Genomic DNA, 12,033 nt, shown 5'->3' on the forward strand with positions numbered 1-12,033 from the left:
ATTACCTGTCAGTTTATTGAATGTCCTACCCAGTGAAGATTTTGAAAGTTTATATTATCTAAGCAGAAAAGGATTAGGTGATTGTCAACATAAAGTATGATGTTTATCAGATAAATATTAGCTAGAAGAGAATGAATGAAGAGTGACAAGCAATAGGAGCAATTACTGACCCTTGAGAATAATAGAGGTAAATAAATCAGTGGAAGAGAAAATATACCAAACTCAGCGTGGGGCTTTCTATATTTAAGACAGCCTGCTTGAAATCCTAGGGAGAAGCCAAGGTTGCTAAGGTGCTTAAAAAGTAGATGGTTGCAGCCCACAGAGTCAAATGCTTTCCTAAGATCCACAAAGAGTTATTTTGAAGAGTCCATTGCCAATAGTATTCTGCCATGCTTCAGTAACTATAAGGAACAGCTATAAAGTAGCTAAAATTATTAACATCAGGAAAAAATGCATGTTTTCTTCGGGACAAAATATACCTGTTGTGGAGAAATTGTATTGTTTGACTCTAAAGCAGTTTATTATTTTAACTGAGGGAGGAATGATTAAAACTCACAACATATGTTTGTTTTGTTTAAAATATTGGGGAGCAAAATAATAGTAACAGATTTCCATTCTAAAGGGATAATGCAGTTAGACAAAGACAGGGTAGAAAATGTAGACAAGAATATGCAGTTGTGATATGTGGTTGGCTGCTTTTTAAATGAATACTGAGTAGAGTTTGAGTGGAGGTGAAAGTGATTTGTTAGGAAGCTTTGTCAGCAATCTATACACTGCATCACTGCCAAGTGATATGAAAGTGAATGGAAGCAGCAATGAAGCAGAAATTGGAGATTCAGGAGGGAAGAATGTGCTGCTAGATTAGAAAGAATGGTTGCAAAAAAGTGTATTTTGCTAATTTCTGTATTTTGATTTAACTGATTTAGTTGCTGTTTATTATCCATCTCAGCATGCAGTCACAATATATGTCTTAGTAAAATTTTCCCTATTTATCTTTAAGCATGGTGGTGGGAGAGGGGGACAGAGATATTTCTCTGGTGATAATTAGCACTGTGAAGAGCATGAATGACCTTGAATTCATGCAATGGACAAACATTTTCTAGTAGATAAAATGCGAGTTACACAAGTACTCACTTCAATGGAAACTAGAAATTGCACACAGCATATACTAAACACCCTTACCGTGTGTTCTTTTCTGAAAGAAAATTGAGACAGCATAGGATTATCATCACAGCTGCTGCTTTTCCCACCAGCACAATTGTGAAGTTGCAGCCAGTTGATGTTTTATTACAGTGCATTGATCTGTCCTATTTTCAGTTCTATGCATTACTCTATTTACCAACTGTTAAAGCTTGTCTTACTTGTTTGTCTCAGGTCATTCCCGAAATGAGTCTTTGTACCAGTGTGCTTACCAGTGCAAGAAGTGTAAAATAAATCAATGTCAATAAATAAATAACAGGAGAGTTTGTTGTAAATGTAGCATGACAAAATAAGGGGGTTGCATTCCCCCCATGCAGATTACTTTGCAGCAGGATCTACAATGTAAATTGTACCTGAAGTATCTCATGCATGCAGACCATCAACTGGCAACAAAACACTATTTAACACCTGCCTTTGAGTTGCTGAAGGAGGATCAAATATAAAGAAATGGAATGAAATTGCAAACCATTAAAAAGGTTCAAAGACCATGCAGAAGTTTAAAGGAACACATTTTGTGGTAACTGTGGTCTTTAACAAGTTGCACACTTGCACTATTCATATCTGGAAGTGTGACATCAAAACTTAGAGTAGGATTTGGCTTTGCTTTGCTGAACCCTTAAATAATCAACTAGCAGTCAACAAAGTAGAGGCAGTAATTGTATGAGTGTCAGTGGCCATCGTAGCAAACTTAGACAGATTGCCAGCCACTGAAGGAACTTATAGGTCATTCCAATTTCCAATCAATATTAATTACTCAAGTATTTATACATTAGTATTTCCTATAGAAATAAAGCCCTTACTACACCTCAGACCTGCGTTCAATTAGCAGCACTGGTGCTTGAGGACCAGGCAAGGGAGGATTGGAATGTGTAGCTGATGTCAGCATATGGATCTGAACTTCTCTGTACTGCATGAGTGTTGAGCCACTGAGCCACATAGCTGCTCATATGTGGAGGCATGCATGCACCTCCTGAGGCTAGCAATCACAGAGTTGCCAAGACTGCTGTGAGAGAATGGGAGTTAAGGCACACTCCCCAGAAAGCAGTATAATTCTACATCAGCATCTTTGATCTCCTCATGGGACCCAGACTGAGGTAGATTCATCAGTAGAGCTAGGGGCATATGATGGTGAGCTAGAGGGTAGTAAAATAAACTATATTTATATTTTACTTGGTAAAAGCCACTATATTGTGCAAAATTAATTAGACTGTATACATCCTATACATCCTAATAATAAAGAGATGCGATTTTCAAATTCAAGGCATAAAACTGCAGAGAAACAGACTCATGATATGCCATAGGTCATTGTACAAAATAATAAAAGTTAAAGCTCTTAAGACAGAACTGCATTCTGGCAATGAACAAGCATATATTTGTATTTATTACTGTACACATTTTCCATAATTAAAGGCTTCTAAGATCCATAAATTAGAAAGAAAATGATTTGTAGATAAACAAGTTTACTAGGTATGTCAGTTTTTATTTCATTTTGTTACTAAGTAACAGTTGTAAGCTTGGATGCCTATTCTAGGAGGAACACAGAAAACTACAGATACATAATTTGATAAGCCAAGAGACACTGAGGGGTTATTAAAAGTAAGTATCAGTAAGTATCACAGTACACTAAAAAGAATAGCTCAGTGAGCAGTGACACTCTTCAGTGTTGTCTTGCTAGTGGGGAAAAGCATGGAATGCATGCCATGTAAATGAACTCATAATGGCATGCAAAGGAATGTTGGCATGCAAATAAGAGACATCACATATGCAAACTGAAAGATAAACATAGTGGTGTGATTCATAAATATCTAAAATTAGTGCAATGAATAGCAACAATCATCTTGTCTGAGCACCTTCATTTTTTGATATACATGTTCATGCTATGATGATAGGAATGGTATCTACTGTAGCTGGTTAGCATATGTTTGTGGTCATCTTGGGAGCTAGTATCCACAATGTTGTCTGCTGTCACCCTCAATTTTGCAAAAGAGTCTGCCAGTGGCTGACATTCCATCTCTTCCTTCCTGGTCAAGGAAGTGATGCTTCATTACTTCCTTGACCAGGACATTGTTGACCATCACTACGTAGACAGAGGCATCATATGGGATCTAGTAAACATGTGCCATCCTCACTCTGAATTGAAGTAGATGAATGGACTGCTTTTCCCAATAGATGCAAAGGATAGTATAGCGTTAACTATCCTTACTACAGTGACCTTCCAACATCATACAGGGGACACATTAGGAAATTCACAGGCACTGGCCTGAGAAATCCAACTCCAGTTCCTTTAAGTGATGTTGTAGCATATAGAAAAGCACACTTCTTTTCCATGGACAACAGGGAAGACAATCACCAGTATGTGGACATTATACAAGACAGCCCATTTTCTTGATGTCCTTTGGGCAACTGACTGCACCTATATTGCTCTCATTAGGTTCCTAGGTTCATAGGTTCATACTAGGCTATCTGCCCAAGGGCATTTATAAGCCTAGCCCAGAGTTTTGTGGCTTTCGCCACCCCTTTAGTTTGGAGGATACTATGCCCATTATTTTGCTGTGCCTCTGTCAAGCAGTGACACTGAGATAATCCCTGGGGTATATCTGCGATCTCCCATCCATTGGTCAAGATTTCTCTTGAACAAAGCCAGCAAGGTGCTCTGCCTTACATGTACCGGGATTTTGTTCCACAGCATAGGGAGTCTTTGGGTGATGAATCTGTCCCTCCAGCACGTCCTATTAATAACCGTGTCAAGGTTTAAGTCTCACGCCCTTGTAGTTCTGAGGGATCTAGATTTTTTGAGGTGAAGCATGTTCATCAATTCTGGGTTGGACATGGCCTTGTATGTCAGGCACAGGTCACCTCTTTTGGTGAGGAACTTTTGGGGCCTTTCCAGTTGCTGCAGGTGTCGTGTCAGATACATTCCGAATGGGGCATTGTACTCAATCATTGGTCTGATGAGTGATGAGTACAGGGGGACGATGACTTCCCTTGATCTAGATGTGAATCCCTTCATGATCAGGTGGGCAATGTAGAAGGTCTTCCTAACTACTTTGGCAACGTGAGTGTCAAATGAAAGGTTACTGTCAACCTGGGTACCCAGATCCCTGATAACCTCTTCTGTGCTTAGTGGGTTGCCGCCTATATGGTAGCTAGGGGTAACCTTGTTTTTCCCGAAGGGTATGGCTATGCATTTTTTGGCGTTTAACTTTAGGCCATGGCTCTGGCACCAGTTATCCGTTTCTATAAGACCCTTCTGAAGGATATCTGTGTCAGATGTGTTCTCAACTATGGCGCCCAGTTTGCAGTCATCTGTAAATTTATTCAGCCATAATCCTCCTGTGTTTGCTTGTACTTCTGAAAAGTAGATGCCAAACAGGAGAGGGCCCAGGACTGAGCCCTGTGGGACACCACTTGTGACAGGCTTTGAGTCTGACATGGTGCCAGCAACTCTGACCCTGTGGGTTCTGTCACTTAGCCAGTTTGCAACTCATCTTGTGACATATGGGTTTACATTTAAGCTGATGAGTTTTTCAATGATACCTGAGTGGGGTATTGTGTTGAAAGCCTTTGCCAGGTCAAGGTAGGCTGTGTGGACTGCCTTTCCCTCATCAATGGCCTTGGTGACTGTTTCAAAAAAGTCAACCAGGTTTAAAAGGCATGATCTGCCCTTGACAAAGGCAAACTGGGTCGGATCCAAAGTCTGCAAGTCTCCTATGTCTTTATTTATGAGTTCCATTATGATCCTCTCCATAGCTTTGCAGATCAAGCTTGTCAAGCTGATGGGATGGTAATTTCCCGGGTTGGTGGAGGCACCGCCTTTGTGAAGTGGGACCACAGTTGCCGTACGCCACTCCTTAGGCACGTATCCTGAGGTGAGGCTAAGATTAAACAGCTGCCCTAACTGCGGGTTTAATTCCTCATTGAGTTCGTGGAGCACACATCCGAGGACACCATCTGATCCCATGGATGCTGTGTTTTTTGCCTTGGAGAGAGCAGTTCTCACCTGAGCGTTAGAGATGTTTGGGGGGCTATAATTCTCTGGTATAGATATCTCACCTTTTGGGGGGGGGGGAGTTTGCACTGAACCTGTCAGCCAGTATGTTCGCAATGTCTGTAGGTTTCAGTAATTTTTACATCATTTTGAACTAATTCTGAGCATATCTGGGAGTTTCCTCCCAGGTTTCTAACATAGCTAAAGAAGGCCTTATGATTGTCCTTTGAGTCCTTAGCGACTTTTCTGTCAAAATTTGCCTTGGATGATTTTATGAGAGATCTTAGTTTTTTACTTATAATGATCAAGGGTGTTTTCCCTTTTAAGGATTTTGCTCTATCTTGTAGTAGCTTCCTCCTTTTGTTGTAGAGCTTGTTTATGGCTGGGGTCCACCAGACTGGACGCTTGCCTTTGGTACAAAGAGTCTTTGTTTTGTTTGGGATTGCCTGATCCATGCAGTCCTGTAGGTGCTGGTAGAAGGCATTTGTAAGTGATTCAGCGGCTTGAGTAATGGTTTCCACAGTCTCGGGGGCCTTAAAAGAGACCACACTAGCCTTTAAAAGTGTGAAGTCGGCTGTTGAGAAGGTCTTCACTGTGGTCTTTTTTATCTCAGGTGGGGGCGGGATGTGGACTTCCAGTGAGATTAGTTTATGGTCTGATCTCACCAGTGAGGGGTATACTTCCAGTGTTGAATATTGTGACCTCATGTTCGTGATGATGAGATCTAGTATGTTATCTCCTCTTGTGAGGATGGTGACTAGTTGTTCCATGGCATTTGAGTTTATGAACTCTAGGAACCTTTGGGCTAGAGTGTTGGGGCTTGAGTAGTGATCCCAGTCTATATTCGGGTAGTTGAAATCACCTAGTATGATGGTGTTTGGAGATACATTTATCCCCTCCAGTGTTTTCAGGAAAGCTATGTGAGGTTCCTGAGATTGAGAGGGTGGCCTGTAACATGCTACAAATTGCAGAGCAGTCTTGCCTATGGTTAGTTGCACCTGGATGGTCTCCGATGCATCGTGCGTTGCCACCAACCTTGAGGTGTGGGTGTTCTTGATGAATATAGACACCCCCCTCCTTTATTGGTGTTGTCCGGATTTTGGGGCCGGAATGCATGATATGAGGTAAAGCCTGATAGTGCCAGGGTGCTCTCGGGAGCCTTGAACCAGGTTTCAGTCACAGCACAGACATCGATGTTCTCCATACTGAGTAGGGCCTCGAGTGCGTGCATCTTGAGGTTGAGACTTCTGGCATTGAGCAGCATTACCCTTAGTTTTTTTCCTTTTTTGTGTTCTAGGGTGGTAGGTTTAGAATTTGAGCCTTGCCTAAAAAAGGCACTATGTGGGTGGCATGAGCCTTTGCCAATATCTGGAAGCCCAGGGGTGACAGGTGCAAGCCATCCCTTGCGAAGCAGCGTGGCTTATCCAGCATGTCATCCCAGGCAGACAGACATTGGATCCCCTTTGAATGACACCAGAGTTTAAGCCAATTATTAAAGCTGATCATCTTGTCTCTGTATTGTGGCATCATTATTGGTGAAGGTAGGATACTGCTCAAGGTCAGGGTCATACCTGCCTGGGCTACATAATCAGAGAGCTCCTCTATGTCTCTTTTCATGTAGTCCAAGGAGGTACATCTCAGGTCGTTCACACCAGCGTGGACAATGACAGAGTCATACTTGTACCTGCTGTTGAGAGACCTGAGTGCTTGCGTTATGTGGCAGATTCTAGCGCCCGACAGGCAGCTTACTGTGACCTTTTCCTTGTTCAATCTGGTGAGCGGGACGTCAGTGTGTCTGACTATGGAGTCACCAATGATGAGTGTGTCTGGCATTGTGTTTGGCCTTAAGGGCTGTGACTGTTTGGCACACTGACTATGTGGTCTATGTGTTGCATGTGTTGTGTCCTGAGGTGGCAGTTGTTTGGGTGTCTGCTTTGGTGGCCTCTGCTGTTTTGGTAGATTTTTGATCAGAGCCTCTGAATATGTCTTTGTGTATTTATGTGTATGATTTGAAGTTGTGATAGTACTATGTGAGACTGGGTTTGTGGTGTGTGTGGTTACCTTCTCCTCCTGTCTGGTCTTACCAGTCCTATGTTGAGAGAGCTCAGCCTCCAGTTTGGCTATATAGTTGCATCTCTCGCATGTATTTGTGTTTTGTGGGAGAAAGAGAGGGTTGTCCATGTACGAGACAATTGTAACATTGCCTCAATATTCCCAGATTCACCAGCTGAGCAGGAGAGGACACTCATGGCTCCACATGCTCCACGTGGCTTCTGGTATATCACCTGGAAGTGATCCCACTATATCAACTGCCAGGTGATGCTCAGTGCATTGCACAGGATATTATATACAATGGGTCTGTGCACCATCAAAGCAGTACCCATGATTCCCACATCTATCACACTTGCAACATCTGCCAATGTTTCTCCTGGGGAGACCTCCAACAAGACATCTTGATGGTAGGTGCACACAGTGCCACTGTTAAAGTCCCTTATAGTGTAGTCCAATGGACGTGGTTAGCAGACCACTCACTAGTGTATTTACTGTTGTGTGTTGCAGGTGCTACAAGATATGCTTTTATAACCATGACTGATAACCTACATCCACAGACCCCCATTCTGTGGTTGAGATGGCACATGGCACTGCTTTAACACAGATATGTAACATCACTGATGGTGTGTTCAGATTGCTGAAGTCCTGCAACCCCTGCTTAGATATATTTAGCGGTGCACTGCCGTATGCTACAGAGACTCACAACACGATATGTATTGATAGTGGCATGCTTTATAACATAGTGTAATGAAGACAGTTTAAATATGAGGACATCTCAGCACTGCATGAAATTCCTGAAGCAGTAAAGGAGTAACAGTGGAGTAGCTCTCAGTGGGACCAGCTGCAGCAAGACCACATTTGAGGCACAGAAGGAAACAAAAGTCATGGCATTGTCATGCAGTGGCTTTTAGTCCATAACTATAGGCCATGACTAGAGTAATACAGAGTGAAACTGATGCATGCAATAACATACCCAGGCTCTCCATGACAGTGCATTGATTGACTGAATTGTGCATCAGACATTACCATACCAACACAAGCCAGACAGCTGCGTGAGGTGCAATCATCATCATTTGTTTAAGAGGGCTTGTGCACTGAGACAGGGCTTTGGTCATTGGTGGTGAATGTGGAAGCCACATGTACATTTAGGCATTAGTGGATTCAGTGATCACATCCTTCAGTGATAAGTTTGAGTCTTCATACAAAGAATGCAGTGTGGGTATACCATGCAGCCTGACAGTGTTAAGACTACAGGCATCCTCTGATCTCCGCCCACTGTCACACCCTCAAGACACACCTCTTAAAAAGACATTGCCATAAACCAGTACAACCCTCTTATCTTACTGCCCTCCCAGTCAGTAGTACATTATTACTGGAAGACTTAAATCTCACTTAAAACTTCCTGTACAAAAACAGCACACATCCAATCAATAAAATATTCCTCTTTCCACAACTTATCCTGTTTGACTTCCTTCTTCTTTCCCCTCCACCTCTCTCACCCCCTACAAGCAATAACAAACATCTTCATAAAACTTTACTTATTTTAAAGTTTGGCACTTTAAATCCTGATGGTATGAATATTTCCTGTAATTGGAAAGTTTTAATTTGATTGATTAACTAATTGTTTAATTGTAATAACAAATTGTATAAAAGGAGTGATTTATATGTGTTTTTTATTCCATTGAAGGCAGTATATGCCGAAGTGCTAGAATGTATTGTTGTTGTCTTTTGCCTTTTCCCGGTTAGGGGTCGCCACAGCAGAACTCTAGTCCGCTAATGATTGGCAGTAGATTTTGACGAATGCCAAGGTGCCAGCTTGACGCTCAACATTCAACAAAGGCACGCCCATTTCCGCATGTCTTTAGAACGCCCACCCAACTGCGGGGAAGACATGCAGACTCCGCACAGAAGGCACTCCCTGCACTCCAGCCGAGAATCGAACTAGAGAACCTGTTACTGTAAGGCAACAACGCTACCGCTGCCGTGCTAGAACATATTAAATTTGTTTATTCCTGGACTGCATTGTTGCATTTGCCTATCCTGTGTTTGCAGTTTTTGTGGTTTACATCTTCATAAAACACTTACACAACCAATTATCATATCATTAAGTATTACCCCTATTTCCATAACTTCCTCACCAACAAACCATAACCACAACCCCTAGTAGTCAGAACAAACCTATTCCCCAGCTCACCACTGTCAGGTTTACTTTGCTATAGGATTACTAAGACTCAGAAACATTTATACTTTTTGCTTAAAAACACCAATGATCTCCTTCTGACTATCCTCCATAATCCTTATACTCCTATATGACAGTAACTTTGAACCCAACCCAGGCCCAATAACTGCCTCTCCTCAGCATCATGACTACTCTCTTCCTACCTAATATTAAACCCCTTCAGAAATCAGAGTAGCACAAATGCAGACAAATTCAGAATATTTCTCAGAGCCCACAACTGAAACCATATATTCTCCTTACATGACCCTAATATGGCAGCTGTAAGCCTAACCAACTTTCTAGTCCACCTGAAAGACAAATTATTTTCTCTGGCTTTAAAAATCCTTCAAAACTGAATGGCTACCTCACTGAAATCAAACATCATTAAACTATAAAGGATGAAGCATGGCAAAATTGGAAACAGATCTCAACAACTGACAATTACATCTAATTTATAGTCTTGCATAACCTAGGCAAGAAATCCATTAGAAGGCACAAAATAAAACTCCAAAATAAGAAACAAATTGCACTCTTACTTTCCCCCAAACACTTTTGGAAAGAGGTTAGCCTTACTTACAGGGGGAAAAAAAACTGTTTATGACACCCTGCCAACACTATTGAATGTAGCACAGGAAATTTTTTTACAGAAGATTTACTTAAATAATTTAGTCATCTTCCATCAATAAACTGCACCCTTGATCATGTACTGCCCAACTCCACAACCATTCACCCCCCACTTCCATTTCTCACACAAAGCACCATGTTACAGATTTGGAAAACTACTGTAATTAAACTTCTCCCAAAGCAAGCCAATCATAAAGATACCTTTCAGTCCTGTCAAATATCCATCCTCCCAATTCTTGGCAAACCTCTTGAAAAGATAGTCTAAACCCATTTCTCCCGCTATACCTAGCAGTACCATCTGCTCTCATCCAAACAACATGGATTCTGGCCTGAACAAAGTACTTTGACAGAACTTTAGTCTCTAACTGATGGTATCCTGTGAAACTCTGATAGTGGCCTCATTAAAAGTGACCTGACAAAGGCATTTCACGTCATTGACCACTATCTTCTCCAAAGCAAACTAATTGGATTTGGTATTAGTCCAGATGCTGCTCTTTGATTTAAAAACTTCCTTACTGAGAGACATTCACAGTTAAAATAGGATCTTCCAAACTAGAATCTGCACTTATTTCCAATTGTGTACTACATAGCTCCATCCTTGTCCCCCATCTTTTCTTAATTTTCATTAACAAATTTCCCTGTGTTGTCCCCCATCTCCCACTTATCCTCTATGCTGATGACATGGTCATTTACTGATCAGGTCATACTCACATCAGCATTCAGTGTTAACTCCACTCAGACTTACATGAGCTCCATCAATAGCTCATAAACTACTTTTCAGCCCTACCAAGACCCAAGCTATGTTTTTTGGAATTTCATCACTGATGAAGGCTTTGTGATTTATTAGCTGAAACCGATCTGTCTAGCTTTCTCCTGTATATATACATATATATATATATATATATATATATATATATATATATATATATATATATTTACACATTATTAACAAATAATAAGTTGCTGCCACTGTCTGCTGATCGAAGTCTGATTTTTGTACCGAAGAGTTTGGGACCTTGCAGTTGCCATACCTACAGGGAACCATCTACACTGACACCAAGGTCTGCAAAGGTCCTGAAGTCATGGCAGTAATGGCTGCCAATATGCCTTTCTCCTATGGGTGGGTACACATACATTGGAGGCAGTGTGGGCCTCTGATGTCATCTGTAGTGCTGACACATGTGTATCAGGAGTGGAGCTGACAAGAATAGGAACATCTTTGCTGAATGCTGATACTGATGATTTGTTCTGCCTCTACATGTTCTCCTCATCTGTGGATAATGTGAATGTATTCTTAGCTGTGGTTGATGAGAATGCACCCTCCACTTCTAGTGCTGCAGAGAATTCTAGCAGGTAATTAGACTGTAATAGGTATTGACCACATTGTTAGCCATTAGTGACCTACTGACATCAGGCATGTTCTGACCTGTATTTGCTTGTTCATTTACCAAAGAAACCAGTGAATACATGCTGATGGCATACTTGTGTCAATGCTGGAACACATCTGTGACTGCCATCACCACTGGCATGTGGTTATTGTGCTGGTTATTGCTGTCGCAGCCCTGATGTCCTTGTATGACACAAATCCATATGTGCTTGAGTTACCCATACTCAGGTGCAAGTCAGTATCCTATAAAAGTGGCACATGCTACTACTCACCTGAGACATCCTCTGTAGTCAAATGAGCAGTAGTGAGCAGCACAGCTCCTGCATCCAAACTGCCACTAGGTATGAGAGTTCTTTCATGTTCCTCAGTAAGAGATATGAGGAATTCCTTCATCTCTGTGAGATACCACTGTGCTGGTTATCCACTTTCAGTTGTCATCCTGTCTCTGGTAGTTTCCTGTGCCTTGGTCTTAGCATAAATTAACATATTAGTGACCAGGTAATGAACCTTTTACAGTGTCCTATTATGGCTGATCTCTGCATTGATATCCCCACCAGTCCCAGT

Source organism: Protopterus annectens, chromosome 3.part1, assembly GCF_019279795.1.
Source record: "Protopterus annectens isolate FY-2018-M chromosome 3.part1, PAN1.0, whole genome shotgun sequence".
NCBI classification, from domain to species: Eukaryota; Metazoa; Chordata; order Ceratodontiformes; family Protopteridae; genus Protopterus; species Protopterus annectens.